Source organism: Apium graveolens, chromosome 4 (assembly GCF_009905375.1).
Source record: "Apium graveolens cultivar Ventura chromosome 4, ASM990537v1, whole genome shotgun sequence".
Lineage (NCBI taxonomy): Eukaryota > Viridiplantae > Streptophyta > Magnoliopsida > Apiales > Apiaceae > Apium > Apium graveolens.
In genome coordinates this window covers 116179778-116193892 of record NC_133650.1, presented here as the reverse complement: position 1 = coordinate 116193892, position 14115 = coordinate 116179778, and positions in this window count along the sequence as shown.

Genomic DNA, 14115 nt, shown 5'->3' with positions numbered 1-14115 from the left:
AATGGCCCCAAATGGCGCGGAAGTTCCGCTAAGACGGTCCATTCATTGGGAGTCCAGCGTTTGGTCGACAAGTAAATCCGATTGTTCTCCTCTACATGTAGAAAATTGGGGTTGCACTACTGCGACTGATCATCGTGAGTGGTCTTCCTGGCGCGGCAAACTCCCGTAATGAGTTCATCATCCAGTTTGGATATTTCTGCAACACTACCCAGAGCATTTCTATAGAAAGGCTACGGCTGGGTGATTGTTGAGTGTCGTCAGGGTCAAATTATTATAATGATGTTTCCATCGAATGAAGTATCTCGTAACTTCATTTCTTTTAAATGATATTTCAAAGATTGATTATATTCAAGTCTTATCTTGTAGTCTCATCTATGTGATGAACTTTTTGACACTTAGTATACCTTGAACGGTGGTAGTTCAAGTAGTATTCAGAAAATATATAAGTATATTGGTGTATCTTGTGACTTCATCTTTTCAACTTATATCTAGTAAATGATTATCTTATGCATGACAAAGATTTTCAGAAAAATGTTAAGACAAGGTTAGATACAAGAGATCACCTTCCAATGATATTTTTATACAGTTATAAACTAGAACTATGTGTATATTATGCATGGCAGAGGATTTCAAAGATTTTGAAAAGTATATATATATACTAAATATTTTGCGACTTTGTCGCGTTAAGATATCAAACTTGGTTCATGTTTGCTTGACAAAGACTTTCATGAGTACTATGAGAATGCTCATATATTGTTAAGTACTATACATGTTATTTTGGTGGGCTTGTGGCTCACCCTTGCTTTCTTCTTTTATCACACAACAACAGCTAGACAAGATGAACAAGATCAAGCTTCCAATCCGCGAGCGGATAGGAAACGTTCTGCAGTTTCTTGTAGGCGTCGATGCTGCTGTAGCTGAGGTAGGAACTACCAATAGGCTAGGGTTTCAACTGTTGATGTACCAAACTTATGTATATTTATGAATTGTAATAATGGAAAAGAATATGTAAATTTATTCTGAAACCCTTTTGAGGTGTAATGACTTATAATTGTGGAATAAAATGACTTGTGATTTTTTTTGGTATTCATCTGTGAGACTATAACTTGTGGTATGTGTGTGTGTATATTGTGGGATCTCAATATGCAGTAGTTGTTGTTTATTAAGATTAAGTGTTATTAAGGGAAATGGAACTCGTGACAACCCGGATCCCCGACCCCGGATTTGGTGGTGTTACAGGAACTGTCGTGTATCAGGTCCAATTGCAAAGGTACCAAAAATTAAAGGACTAACAGCTGGAAAGAAGAGTCAAGGTAATCAGTCTTTGAACCCAAATTAACAAAAGACTAGTTGTCCATCAGTTCCATATTATAGAGTGTGTGGTAAGAAGCATTTGCAAGGCTAACGCTATTTGCTTCCGGTGTAACATGAAAGGGCATCATGCTTATGAGTGCGGTAACCAGCTGCCAGATGTTACATGTTTTCGATGTGGGAAGATAGGGAATTATGTTAACAATTGTAAGGAGCAAGCTCTAGAGGTAAATGTGCCAAAGATTGCAAGACCATCATCCCAGATTATGCCAAGGATTGAAGAACCACCAGCTCAACCTAAAGCCAGAACGTTTAATATGACTATGAAGGATGCTGTTTAGTGTTCCGACGTGGTTGCAGTTACGCTTCCAGTCAACTCTGTATATGCTAAAGTTTTAATTGATTCAGGAGCTACAAGGTCATTTATTTCTAAAGATTTGTCGATAAACTGCATTATGAAGTTGAGTTGTTAGAACCCAGTAATGATAGAACTAGCTAATATGAAACCAAGTTCCCATCGACCGAGTGTGTCTGAGGTGTGACATTGAGATAGGGGGACATCATTTTATGCCAACTTAATACCTTTTAAGTTGGGAGAATTTGATGTTATTTAGGGTTGTCAGAGAATAACACTCAGATTGATTGTAAGAATAGAAAAGTGAGACTTCAGACATTGGATAATAGGAAGAGAGTGATATTTCGAGGGAGTAAGCAGGAAAGAAGTTTTTAACGATAACTCTAAAGAAGAAGTTATTGCGCCAGAATTGAGAGGCGTATTTGGCCCACGTGAGAGACACCAACAAAGAAGTTTCCGTGCTCGAAGCAATTCCAGTTTTTAATGAGTTTCCATATGTCTTTCCAGATGATCTTCCAGGATTACCTCTCGATAGAGAGATTGAGTTTGCGATTGATTTAGCACCTGGAAAGGAACCAGTTTCTAAAGCTCCGTATCGAATGGCACCAGTGTTGATGAAAGAGTTGGCAACTCTATTGCAAGATCTTTTAGAGAAAGGAGTTATAAGACAAAGTGTATCCCCGTGGGGCGCACCAGTGTTGTCTATTAAAAGAAAGATGAAAGTATGTGACTGTGTATTGATTATCGGGAATTGAATAAGCTGACCATTAAGAATAAGTACCCGTTGCCAAGGATTGATGATGACCAACTGAAAGGCGCTGTATGGTTTTCTAAGATTGATTTAAGATCTGGATACCATTAACTGAAGATTAAGCCAGAAGACATTCAGAAGACCGCACTCAGAACCAGATATGGGCATTATGAGTTTTTGGTAATGGCATTTGGATTAACCAATGCACCGGCAGCTTTTATGGATCTAATGAATCGAGTATTCAAGAAGTATTTGGATAAATTCGTGATTTTGTTCATAGATGACATTCTGATCTATTCTAAGACGGAAGAAGAACATGTAGAGCATTTGAGAATAGTTCTTGAGATACTGCGACAGGAGAAATTGTACGCAAAGTTTTTCAAGTGTGAATTTTGGTTAAAAGAAGTACGATTTCTTGCACACGTAATTAGCAATAAAGGAGTGGAGGTGGATCCTTCAAAGATTGAAGCTATAATAAACTGGGAGAAACCAAAAACACCAACAGGACTAAGAAGTTTCATTGGATTGGCAGGCTACTACAAAAGATTCGTGCAAGATTTTGTGAAGATAGCTACGCCATTGACAAAGCTCACTAGAAAGAACTGGAAATTTGAATGGGATGAGAAATGCGAAGAGAGTTTCCAAGAATTAAAGAACAGATTAATATCTTCTCCAGTGCTAGTCTAACCAGATGATCAAGGAAACTTCGTGGTCTACAATGACGCATCGTATAAAGGATTATGATGTGTTTTGATGTAGCATGACAAAGTGATAGCCTATGCTTCAAGACAGTTGAAATCACATGAAGAAAAGTATCCACCCATGATCTGGAATTGGCATCTATAGTGTTTGCATTGAAGATATGGAGGCATTATCTTAATGGAGAAGTTTTCAAGATTGTCTCAGAACAAAGCTGAATATGAGTACCGCATATCATCCACAGACAGTCGGTCAAAGTGAAAGGACAATTCAAACTATTGAAGACATGTTAAGAGTATGTGCTCTAGATTTTGAAGGGTTGGAATGAACATTTACCTTTGGTTGAATTCTCTTAAAACAACAATTATCATGCCAGTATTGGAATGCCGCTTACGAAGCTTTGTACGAGAGAAGATGCAGATCTCCAATATGTTGGGATGAAGTTGGTGAGAGAAAAATTTTGGGTCCAGAATTGATCCAATAGATGAAAGAGAAAGTAGAACTCATTCGGAAAAGATTAGTGGCAGCTCAAGATCGTCAACGCAAATATGTTGATCCTGCCAGAAAGGATATGGAATTTGAAGTTGGAGAACCATTGCTATTGAAAATTTCACCTTGGAAAGGTTTATCAAGATTTGGGAAGAAAGGAAAGTTGAGTCCGCGTTATGTTGGCCCTTTTGAGATTTTGAGGCGTGTGGGAAAGGTCGCTTACGAGCTACCCTTACCAACCCACATGCAGCATATCCACAATGTGTTCCATGTGTCAATGTTGAAGCGTTATTTGCCTAATTCAAATCATGTGATAGAATACGAGCCAATAGAGATTCAACCAGATTTATCTTTTGTAGAGCGACAGGTGCAGATTTTAGATAAGAAAGAAAGAGTGCTTAGGATTAAGTCCGTATCCTTAGTGCAATTTTTGTGGAGGAATCCAAAGGTTGAAGAGTCGACCTAGGAATTGGAAAGCGAAATGCAATCAAAGTATCCTCACTTGTTTTCCTAAGCTGATTCTGAGGACAGAATCATGTTAAGGGGGGAAGGATGTAATATCCGGAAAAATTATGTGAATATTTTGTGTTAAATAAATAAATATAATGTGTTTATATGAGGTTAAAATGATTATTTCCATGATATCACGTGTTATAATTGTTATTTGTGGCCCCGCAAGGACCGGAAAATTTTTCGAGTAATTATTATGTGTTTAAACTGCATTTATATGAATCAATCTGCAATCTGAACGCGTGTTTATTTGTGTTTTTATCAAGGTACTCGTTTTATCTCGTTTTATGTGCGTTTGAATGCATTTTATGTGTTTTCGGGGTAATTCTGTTAATTTAGGAATCATTTCTGTTTTTCAAAAATCAACGGACCGGGACCCCACTGGGACGTTAAAGCCCACAAAATTCATGTTTTTATTTTTATAAAATTATACATATTTCAAATACCTATTATTTTTGTATTTTTGAATTATTCACATTTTTTGGGGAATTTTGATATAAATTTATATTTAATTTCTTTTAAAATTATTCCCCATAATTATTATTTTTGGGCCTAATTATTTTAATTAGGGGATAAAAACACCCTTAATTAATTTTAGGGGTATAATTTTCTGTAATTATAAATAGCTGCAGAATTTTATTTATTTTATTTATTTTTATTAAAATGTCAGAAAATGGAAATTCAAGAATACAACTTTGGGGTGAAATCCATTCATCAATATTTGATTCATGATTTCTAGAGCTTTACCAAACCGTTTTTGATGCTCTACACATCAAATCGGAGCTTGTTTCAAGCCCGTTTTATTGGTACCATTCTTATAAATCGAGGTGAAGTATTGTGCAAAATTGATTTTAATATTCTTGATTTTGAAATCGTTTTTGATCCCTAATTATTGTTGATTGAATTTGAGATTATAAACATCTTTAGAATGATTTATAGAGTTGATTTATGTATTTATGTTAATTTGTTGGTTGTTAGAAGATGTTAGTCGAGTTATTGGTTTGGCCCGATTCTAAATTTGATTTTTTGGATTATATGTTGATTGATTGTTGTGTTGGATGTTATGAATCAATTACACGTTACCTGTATTTTGAGATGTAGTTCGTTAAATTTGGTTAAGAATTGCTCGAGTTTAGTTTTTCCGATAACCTCGCCGGATTTTGCTTCATTTTTTGTAGGGAAACGATTTTCCGAGATTGATTGAAGATGGGGACGGTCGAATCACGTTCCTGGAGGTTTAAGGAATGTTTTGGTGTTAAAAACGGAAGCAAATCGTGCAGATTTCGTTGGATATGGGGACGCCGGAAAAAGACATAACGTCGGCCGGATTTCTTGGTTTTCCAGAAACCAGCGACGAGTTCATCGTTTCCGGTCGTCTTCCCCGATTATCCGGCAATGTTCACCCTGAACCGGCCCTTCGAACTTCTTGCTTAGTTCTAAAACCCTGAAAACCCGTTTTTGCCGTTTTCTTTTTTTTTATTTAAAGATTCAATTTCTATTTTCAAAATCATTACTTTTAATTTTAAAAATTATTTAGTCGTTATTTTTAAATTCTAAAAATTATTTAGTTAATTATTTTAAATTCTTAAAAAAAAATTCTTTTATTATTTTCCAGAAATCCAATTTGATTTAATTATTTATAATTTATTTTAGGTAATTATTTATGGCTTTAATTAATTGATTAAATCATTTAATCAATTAATTTTATTTATAAATAGTTAAATAAAGTTTAATAATTTATAATTAATTCAAATAATTCCTAAAAATTATTTTCAAGCTTTTAAAATTTATACTTAGGTATTTAAAAATCAATTATTATTATTGATAGGGATAAATAAATCCTGATTGTGTAATTAAATATTATATTAATTATACATGATTTGGGCTGCTAGGCCCAATAAGAAGATGTATGACATTCAGACCAAAAAGGTTAACACATTGATCAGGCCTGATGGACCGGATCAGGCTTGATGGAACAAAGAAGGCCCAAAAACCCTGAATATTAATTAATTTCGTAATTAATTAATAAGGGAAAAATCAGCTATTGAGAAGAGTCCCAATAAGGACATAAATCCTTGCAGATTAGCCTCTAAGGGACCTGGAGGGATAAGGAATCAGTTTTCTACTATTTAGGACACCAAGGTCCATTCTAATTCTAAGACTTGGCTACCAAGTCTCCTATACCAAGTCCAATTCAAGGACCGCCAACATCTATATAAGGGGTCTCACCCCACAAATCAGAACTACGCTTTTTGACTTGATCCTTGGCAATCGGCAAGGTACGTAGGCATCTTGTTAAGGCTGATTGAGTCACCAGACACAAGAGCAGTCAAATCGAGTCTCGAAGCTCACGTTCCTTAGTAATAAATACAGCAGAAATATACCTTTGTTTTTAATCCATAACATTTAGCGCCGTCTGTGGGACAATACAACAACAACCATGGCGAGAACACGGAGAACAATTAGAGCTCTTGAGGAAGGAACACCATCGGGGACAACCCAAGTGATTTCGTCAACCATGGAGGTACCTCCTCATTCAACTTATGTAGTCACCCAAGGAGAAGCCCAGATAGAGGTAACTGAACCTCAGCCACAAGGGACGATTCCCTCGGCTATTCAAGGTACGAATCCCCAAGTTCAACAACTACATGCACCTATGAATTCTCGACCTATTGGATACGAGTATTCAACTGTTGTGACTACTAACCCCCTTATGGGATGCCCCTTTACCCCGAGGTTGGAGGAAGTGGACATGCTGGACGGAGTGAAGCACGAGGGCGATCGCCTCCTACATACGAGGATTGGCTCCTATCCCTGAGGATCAGGAATTTTCTGGTTCTTAAACTGAGAGAGACTCCGAATCTTCGGATGATGAAGTAGCCCCAAGAAGGAGACGTGCTTGCAAAGAGCCGATGGCTGATGGTAGCCAACGTCCTAGAAGCACCCAAGGGATGAATCCCCAAGAAGTGCAGGAAAGGATCAGGGCTCACGAGGTTGAGATTCAAAGGCTGAGGCGCGACTTGGAGGCACACCAGATGACCAAACCCCCACTACCTCCTAGGGGGAGAAATCCTCCTCCTATCATAGACCTGGATGGTCCAATACAGCAAAGGGCTGTTGTCCCAAGGGCTACTCCAAGCAATCTTCTTCCCCTTGGAGATCCTGATGATCCTACTCCGCCCTTCACTGAAGAAATAATGAATGCCCATATCTCAAGGAAGTTCAAGATGCCAACTATCAAAGCTTATGATGGCACGGGAGATCCCGCTAATCATGTTAGGACATTCTCTAATGCACTGTTGTTGCAGCCCGTGAATGATGCTATTAAGTGTCGGGCCTTTCCTCAAACCCTGTCGGGTATGGCTCAAAGGTGGTATAGTCATTTGCCCCTAAACTCTATTGGGTCCTTTAGGGAGTTAAGTCAGGATTTTATTAAACAGTTCATCAGTGGGAGAGTGCATGAGAAAAGTTCAGCATCCCTCATGAATATTATGCAGGGAACAAAGGAATCCTTGAGAGACTACCTGAATTGTTTCACAAAGGAGGCTTTAAAAGTCCCGGACCTTGATGATAAGGTAGCCATGATAGCACTGCAACAGGGAACTAGGGATGAGTTTTTCAAGATGTCCTTGGCCAAACGCCTCCCTGAAAGCATGTTGCAGCTCCAAGATAGGGCAGGGATGTATATCAAGGTCGAAGAGAGTATGAGAAAAACAGTCGTGAGCAACGAGCCCGCTGGAGGCAAGAAGCGGAAGACCGATCTGGAATACATCGCTAAGGACAAGTATCTTAAAACTGAGCAAAATTCTGACTCAACTCCCAAGAAAGGAGGACCTGGGCAAAAATCTATTGAGTATGCTAAGCTGAATGCTCCAAGGAGCCAAATTTTAATGAAAATCGAGAAAGATCGAGATATTCGCTGGCCTAAGCCCTTGAAGGCCGACCCTGCCAAGTTAGATAAGAGCAAGTATTGTAGATTTCACAAGGATGTTGGTCATGACACCGATGAGTGTAGGCAACTGAAAGATGAAATTTAGTTCCTTATTAGAAAAGGGAGGTTGAACAAGTACACTGGAGATGGAGGGGATAGGAATAACAATGGAAGAAAGAACTTTGAAGATCGTAGAAGGGACCAAGACGATCAGGGGTGGAATCCCCAGCCTAGGGGACCGGTGATAAATACAATCTTTGGAGGACCACGACCCCGAGGGCCTGTAATAAACACAATTTTTGGAGGACCAACTGCTGCTGGGTTATCCAAGAACTCCAGGAAAGCGTATGCCCGAGAAGTTATGCATATCGTTGGGGAAGCCCCGGAGAGGGCCAGGACAGGAGTAATAATGTCTTTTGATGATTCTGATCTGGAGGGTGTGAAATTTCCCCATGACGACCCGTTTGTTATAACCCCGATAATAGGGAACAACCCAGTGAGAAGGGTCCTTGTGGATAATGGTGTTTCAGTGGATATCTTGCTCCATGACACCTTTTTGAGAATGGGATATAACAACTCCCAATTGAACCCAACCGACATGCTAATATATGGATTTACGGGAGTGGAGTGCCCCGTAGAAGGGATAATCAAGTTGCCAACAACCATAGGACAGGAACCAAGGCAAATAACTTAGATGTTGGACTTTGTGGTGGTGAAGGCTAGTTCGACTTACAACGTTATCATGGGAAGAACAGGGATACACTCCTTCAAGGCAGTCCCTTATTCCTACCAATCAGTTATGAAGTTTCCCACCCGGGATGGGATTGGAGAAGAGACAGGAGATCAAAAAATGGCTAGAAGTTGTTATGTAGCCTCTTTGAGGGCAGATGGAGTTGGGGGCAAGTTCTATATTAGGTCTCAATATGTTTGTAGAAGGGGGGTTGAATACAAACAATACCGTTTAATCGAATAAAATGCGGAATAAAAATATGAAACAAAATTCAAGTTAAATAAAATTATTATTAAACTTGAAAGGTGTTACAACAACGGTATCGTTTACAAGGGATTAATCTCAAATCAATTATTACAAATCTAGAATAAATTCGACATGAACTTTTTCTATTTTTGCAATTAAAAGATCAAATGCTAAATGCGATTTGAGATTAAGTTCTAGGGATTTTAATCCGCTAAATTGTTACACAAGAACAAGATAAATAATTCTAGTGGATTGGATTTAACTTTACAATCTAGAATTTTGATCTTGAATAAAGCAAATGAAAAATGAAATGTTGTGCCTTTGTTTTCTGATTTTGCTCTTGACTTGTGTGTTCTGTATGATTGATTGCATGAATGTCTTCTGCTGCTTCTTTTAATCCAACAGTCGAGTAGAATGTACTGGCATGACAATCTCTTTGAACTGGCAAGACAATCAGAATGAACTAGCAAGACTTTCGGTATGACAATCAATTGTCATACCGATTATCATAGTAGTTCAAAATCAGATTGTCTTACTGAATTAATAATAGATTTTAATGTAATAAAAAATCTGATAAGACAATCCTTTTGAATTAGCATGACTTTCGGTATGACTATTGATTGTCATACCGATTGTCATACTAATACAATCAGTTGTCTTTAATAATTAATAACAGATTTTAAATCAATTAAAATCCTAAAAAACCTTAATATTAATTCTGAATTAATTGATCAATTAATTCAATTAATCAATAAATTAATCTTTGCAGATATAATTTATTTTCTTAATTAAATTATATGACTTAATTAATTAATAGAGAATTAATACTAATCTTGAGCAGCATCCATTCTTCTGAATATCTTCTGAAAATCACTGGAATATATGAATCAATTCCACCACTTCAACGTTGACACTCGATGTACTGTCTGGTTCATGAGTGACTAACTTCCGTGACGTTTCTTCATGTCTTGACTTTGATTTTCTTCAGACTAAATCCTTGTAATTAATTGATACCCTGACGAGATCTCTGTCACTTGATTAAATCCACAATCTTGATTTATATCACTGAGGCTTGATCAATTTCTTGAGCTTCTTCCAGTGAATTAAGTCTTCAAGTCTGTAGATGAATAATGTTTCTTAACCCTTTGACAGATGTTACTTTGTGAGATCTCTCTGACGATAGATCCACTATTTACTTATTACATTCTTATTTGAGTTGAGTTAAATCCTCGAATATACAAATAGGCTATGCCATATGCCCTTCAATCTCCCCCTATTTTCTTGTTAGACAATAACAACAAATACCTAGAGGATAACTCAACTAACAAATAAGAAAAAGATATAAACAGTAATGCAAAGTAAATAGCAGAAAAGTTCTGGATTATATTTAACATTTTCCAGATTCTAAAAGAAATTTACAAGTGAATACAAGATAGATGTTCCTCTAGTCTGAACATATAACTACATTAGTCTATCTTGATTCATAAAGCTCTAATCATATTACATTGAGTTTTGAGCTAATTGACTTCAGTTGTCTTCTCTTCTGACTTCACCTTCTTCTAAATCTTGAAGCAACTCTTTGTCAAAGACACGATCCTTTTCTGAAGTGAAGCTTGCTGGTCTGACTGGTTGAACTCCAACTGACTTCAGCTTATTCTTGATCTGATTGTACCTTTTAATATTCTTTTCACAATAAGCTTGAATCAAATCAGCAGCTTGAGTCTTCAACATGGATGAGTATCCAGCAGTTCTTAAATGATGTTCCATCCAGACCAGATGCTTAGCTGAGTAGTCTTTAAGAGATTGTACATCTAGCTGACAGATTTGAAGACAATCAGACTTAAAGAATCTCACCTGATGAGGATTGTTGACCACTTGAGGACTAGCCCAACTGGCAAACTCTTTAAGCCTTTCTCGAAGAACTTCATTCAATTCTGAGCTTCTTTTTACTTTGTTGAGAAGAACCCAAATCTCTGACAAAGAACGATTCTCAAACAGATGAAGTGATACCTTGAAAGATCCTTCACTCTGACAATATACAAAGATATTCATCTCATTTAGGGATCTATCAAAAGCAGCTATGATCCTTGAGATTTCAGTCTTGATAGCATTCATGTACATGTCATTGTTAGGATTTGAGATTTCCAGCTTGTCAAGAAGATGTAGGAACTGCCTATCATTGTTAGTGCTCAGCTGAGGCATATCAAGTACTCCCCTAGCTTCATCCCATTTTTCACCAATCTTCAGTCTGACATCTCTTCTCCTTTCTTGAGCTTTAATGTCATGAAGACGTTGCTTTTGAAGAGTTTCTGTTCTCTGTATGTCTTTCCTCATGTCAATGATCTGGGAGACCTTTTTGAGTTCAGCTTCTTTTCTTTTCATCTCTGACTGCTGCTGCTGAAACTCTTTCTCAAAGATAGGATCCACTGTAGCTTCCTCTTCCCATTCTCCAAAATCATTTTCCTCTTCAGCTTCAAATAAACCATCTTTATCTTCCAAGACTGGTTCAGTGGGAATGTAAAAAATATCAGTCATCCTGTTCTCCACTGTAGTAGACATCATCAGCCTTTCCTTTGTCTCCAGCAGAGGTATCTTTTTCTTTCCCCTTTCCACTACTCTCTTTCTTCTCCCCCTTAGTTGAGGGATCCTCTACGGACTTTCCCTTAGATCCTCCATGACCTCCATCACCTCCCGAGCTTGAGCCTCCACCAGACGGCCCTTCAAAGTAAGTCCTTTGTTCTTCATTGGGACAGTGAGAATTTTTGATCATGTAGTACAGGTGCTTCATCCCTTCATTCAGATGTTCCATACCTGTCTCTATCTTCAGAAATCTGGAGGAATCCAGTGAATGATTCATTTCAATCAAATCTTCAAGAGAAGTCATCCTTGTATGTAGAGAGCAGAAGTTAAAAATGTCATCAGCTGATAAAGTTGGAGTTTCCTGAATGGAATTGAGCTTTGGTGTGACAGTGTTCTTGAGATCTGAGATATCATTCCTTATGAGTGCCAGCTGATTGTTGACAGAGGTGGAAGAAGAAGACCGTTCAACCACTTGTGCTTTGAATGCTTGAGCTTCAGCTTGGCTTTTAGCAAGTTCTTCTTTTAGAGTAGCAATTTGAGCTAACAGGTTTTCAGTATCTGTGTCTGTGTGTGCTCTCACCTGAATTTCACTCGTGTTTGGTTCACTCACCTCACGTGCTTGTGTTTCTCTCAATATAATTGCTCGTGAGAAGTCTTCCTGTTGCTGTTCTTCTGTACCTGCAGTTAAAATCACCCTAGCCTCTTCAAGAGAGGTCAATGGTGGTGCAATGGGAATTCGCGAGTCCCGATCCTCAGTCAAACCTATCATTTCATGTGAAATAGATGTCTGAATTGCTTCAGGGATAGATTGACCGAGTTGCCCTCCACTTTCTCCAGATAAATCTGCGAGTGGAGAATCCCGTGAGGGAGACAGAGGTGTTTGATCTGGGAGGGGAGAAAATGACTCTATTAAGGGTGGCTGAGAGTCAGATTTTCCCTCAGAAGCATGTGACTGCTCTTCTGCCGTAACTATGGCAGGCACTGTAACAGACTCTATGTGCACTCCTTGCTCTGTGTCCTGAGTATCATCTGTGGGTATGTATGGTTCCATTGTGAGTAATGGAATTATGCTTGACTCAGTACAAGATGCCATGGCCCTATGGCTAATTTCAATAGATTCATCCGGTTGAGAGAATGTCTCTAGTAACTGTTCATTGGCCATTTCAAAGTCCATGTCCTGTTGGGAGGACAAGGATGGGCTTTCAGATGCCTCAGTATAAGTTCTTCTTTTCTTTGGAGGAGGCAGAGCTGAGGGTTCACTCACATTTAACAATGCACTACTTCCTATTAACCTTCTGGGTAACATTTTAGACAGTGGGGGAGAGGTTGAGATAGGTTGAGACTCTGTGTTTGGCTCTATGACCTGGGATTGAAGCTGTGGTTCTACAACTTCATGGTCAGTCCTATCGACCACTGGGGGTCTTTTAACAGAAGTAGGAATGGAGTGAGAGTGAGGAATTACTACCTGTAATGGAAGAGCATCTGATGTTGGAGGAGCCTGGGTGGCTTGAACCACTGGAGGTTGAGGTTGCTGTTCATGACCGGGAAGATTGAAAATAGGTAAGGGAATATAAGTGGCCATGAAAGCAGATACAAGTACTGGAAATTGCATAAATTTAAAGGTTGTGTCTTGGCGGGTGTAAATCCTTTTGCTTACAGGAGGGGGTTCGGTTACTGCGGAGTTAGCAAAAAGGGCTTTGTGCTCAGGTGTGAGAAGATGATCTGCTATAAGCATGAGAAAACGAGCATAGTAACATGATACCCTACGATTTGTAGAATGATCACGTAAAGCAGTAGTGAGACGTCTCAAGAGAATGGGAAAAAGTAGTTTTCCAAAATTGATCCTTTGATTGAAAACAACCGCAAGACCAATATACTGCAGAGTGGAAGTGATGTTGTGAAAGTTGGATTTAGTGCAGTTGGCAAACACTTTAGAAAGTGTATCGAAGAAAATATCCCATTCAGACACCAAATTGGATTTTGAAAGTTTGGTTAAATTGATCACCCCTGATAGTGAATAGCATGGAAAAAGTTTGTGATATCATTTTCAGAGGGTAAATTACAGAAATTGTCCAATGGAAAATTTAACGCTTGATTGACTACTGTTTCATCAACCACATACTGTGTGTTTGCCACGATGAATGAAAAAGATTTTGAATCATCGGCCACAGTAGAGGTTGTGCATATCAGTCTAAGCAGATCGACATTTAAAATCACATTTGATTTAATAGCAGAGCTAACAATCGAATGGTCATTTAAAAATCTAATCCAAGGCTTAAATTTTTCCACATCACATTTTTCTGGATTAAAATAACCAACCTGATTATGCGCGACAATTTGGAAATTGAGAGCCATTTAAAATAATAATAAGACACACACTTTCAGAATTTTAAGAATAATATTAAGAAAATTTGAATTAATTAAATTAATTTAATAATTCGAATTAAATTAATTATAATCGAAAAATTCAGACAGGAATGTATCTCGTTAAAATTCCTAACTCACAAACACAG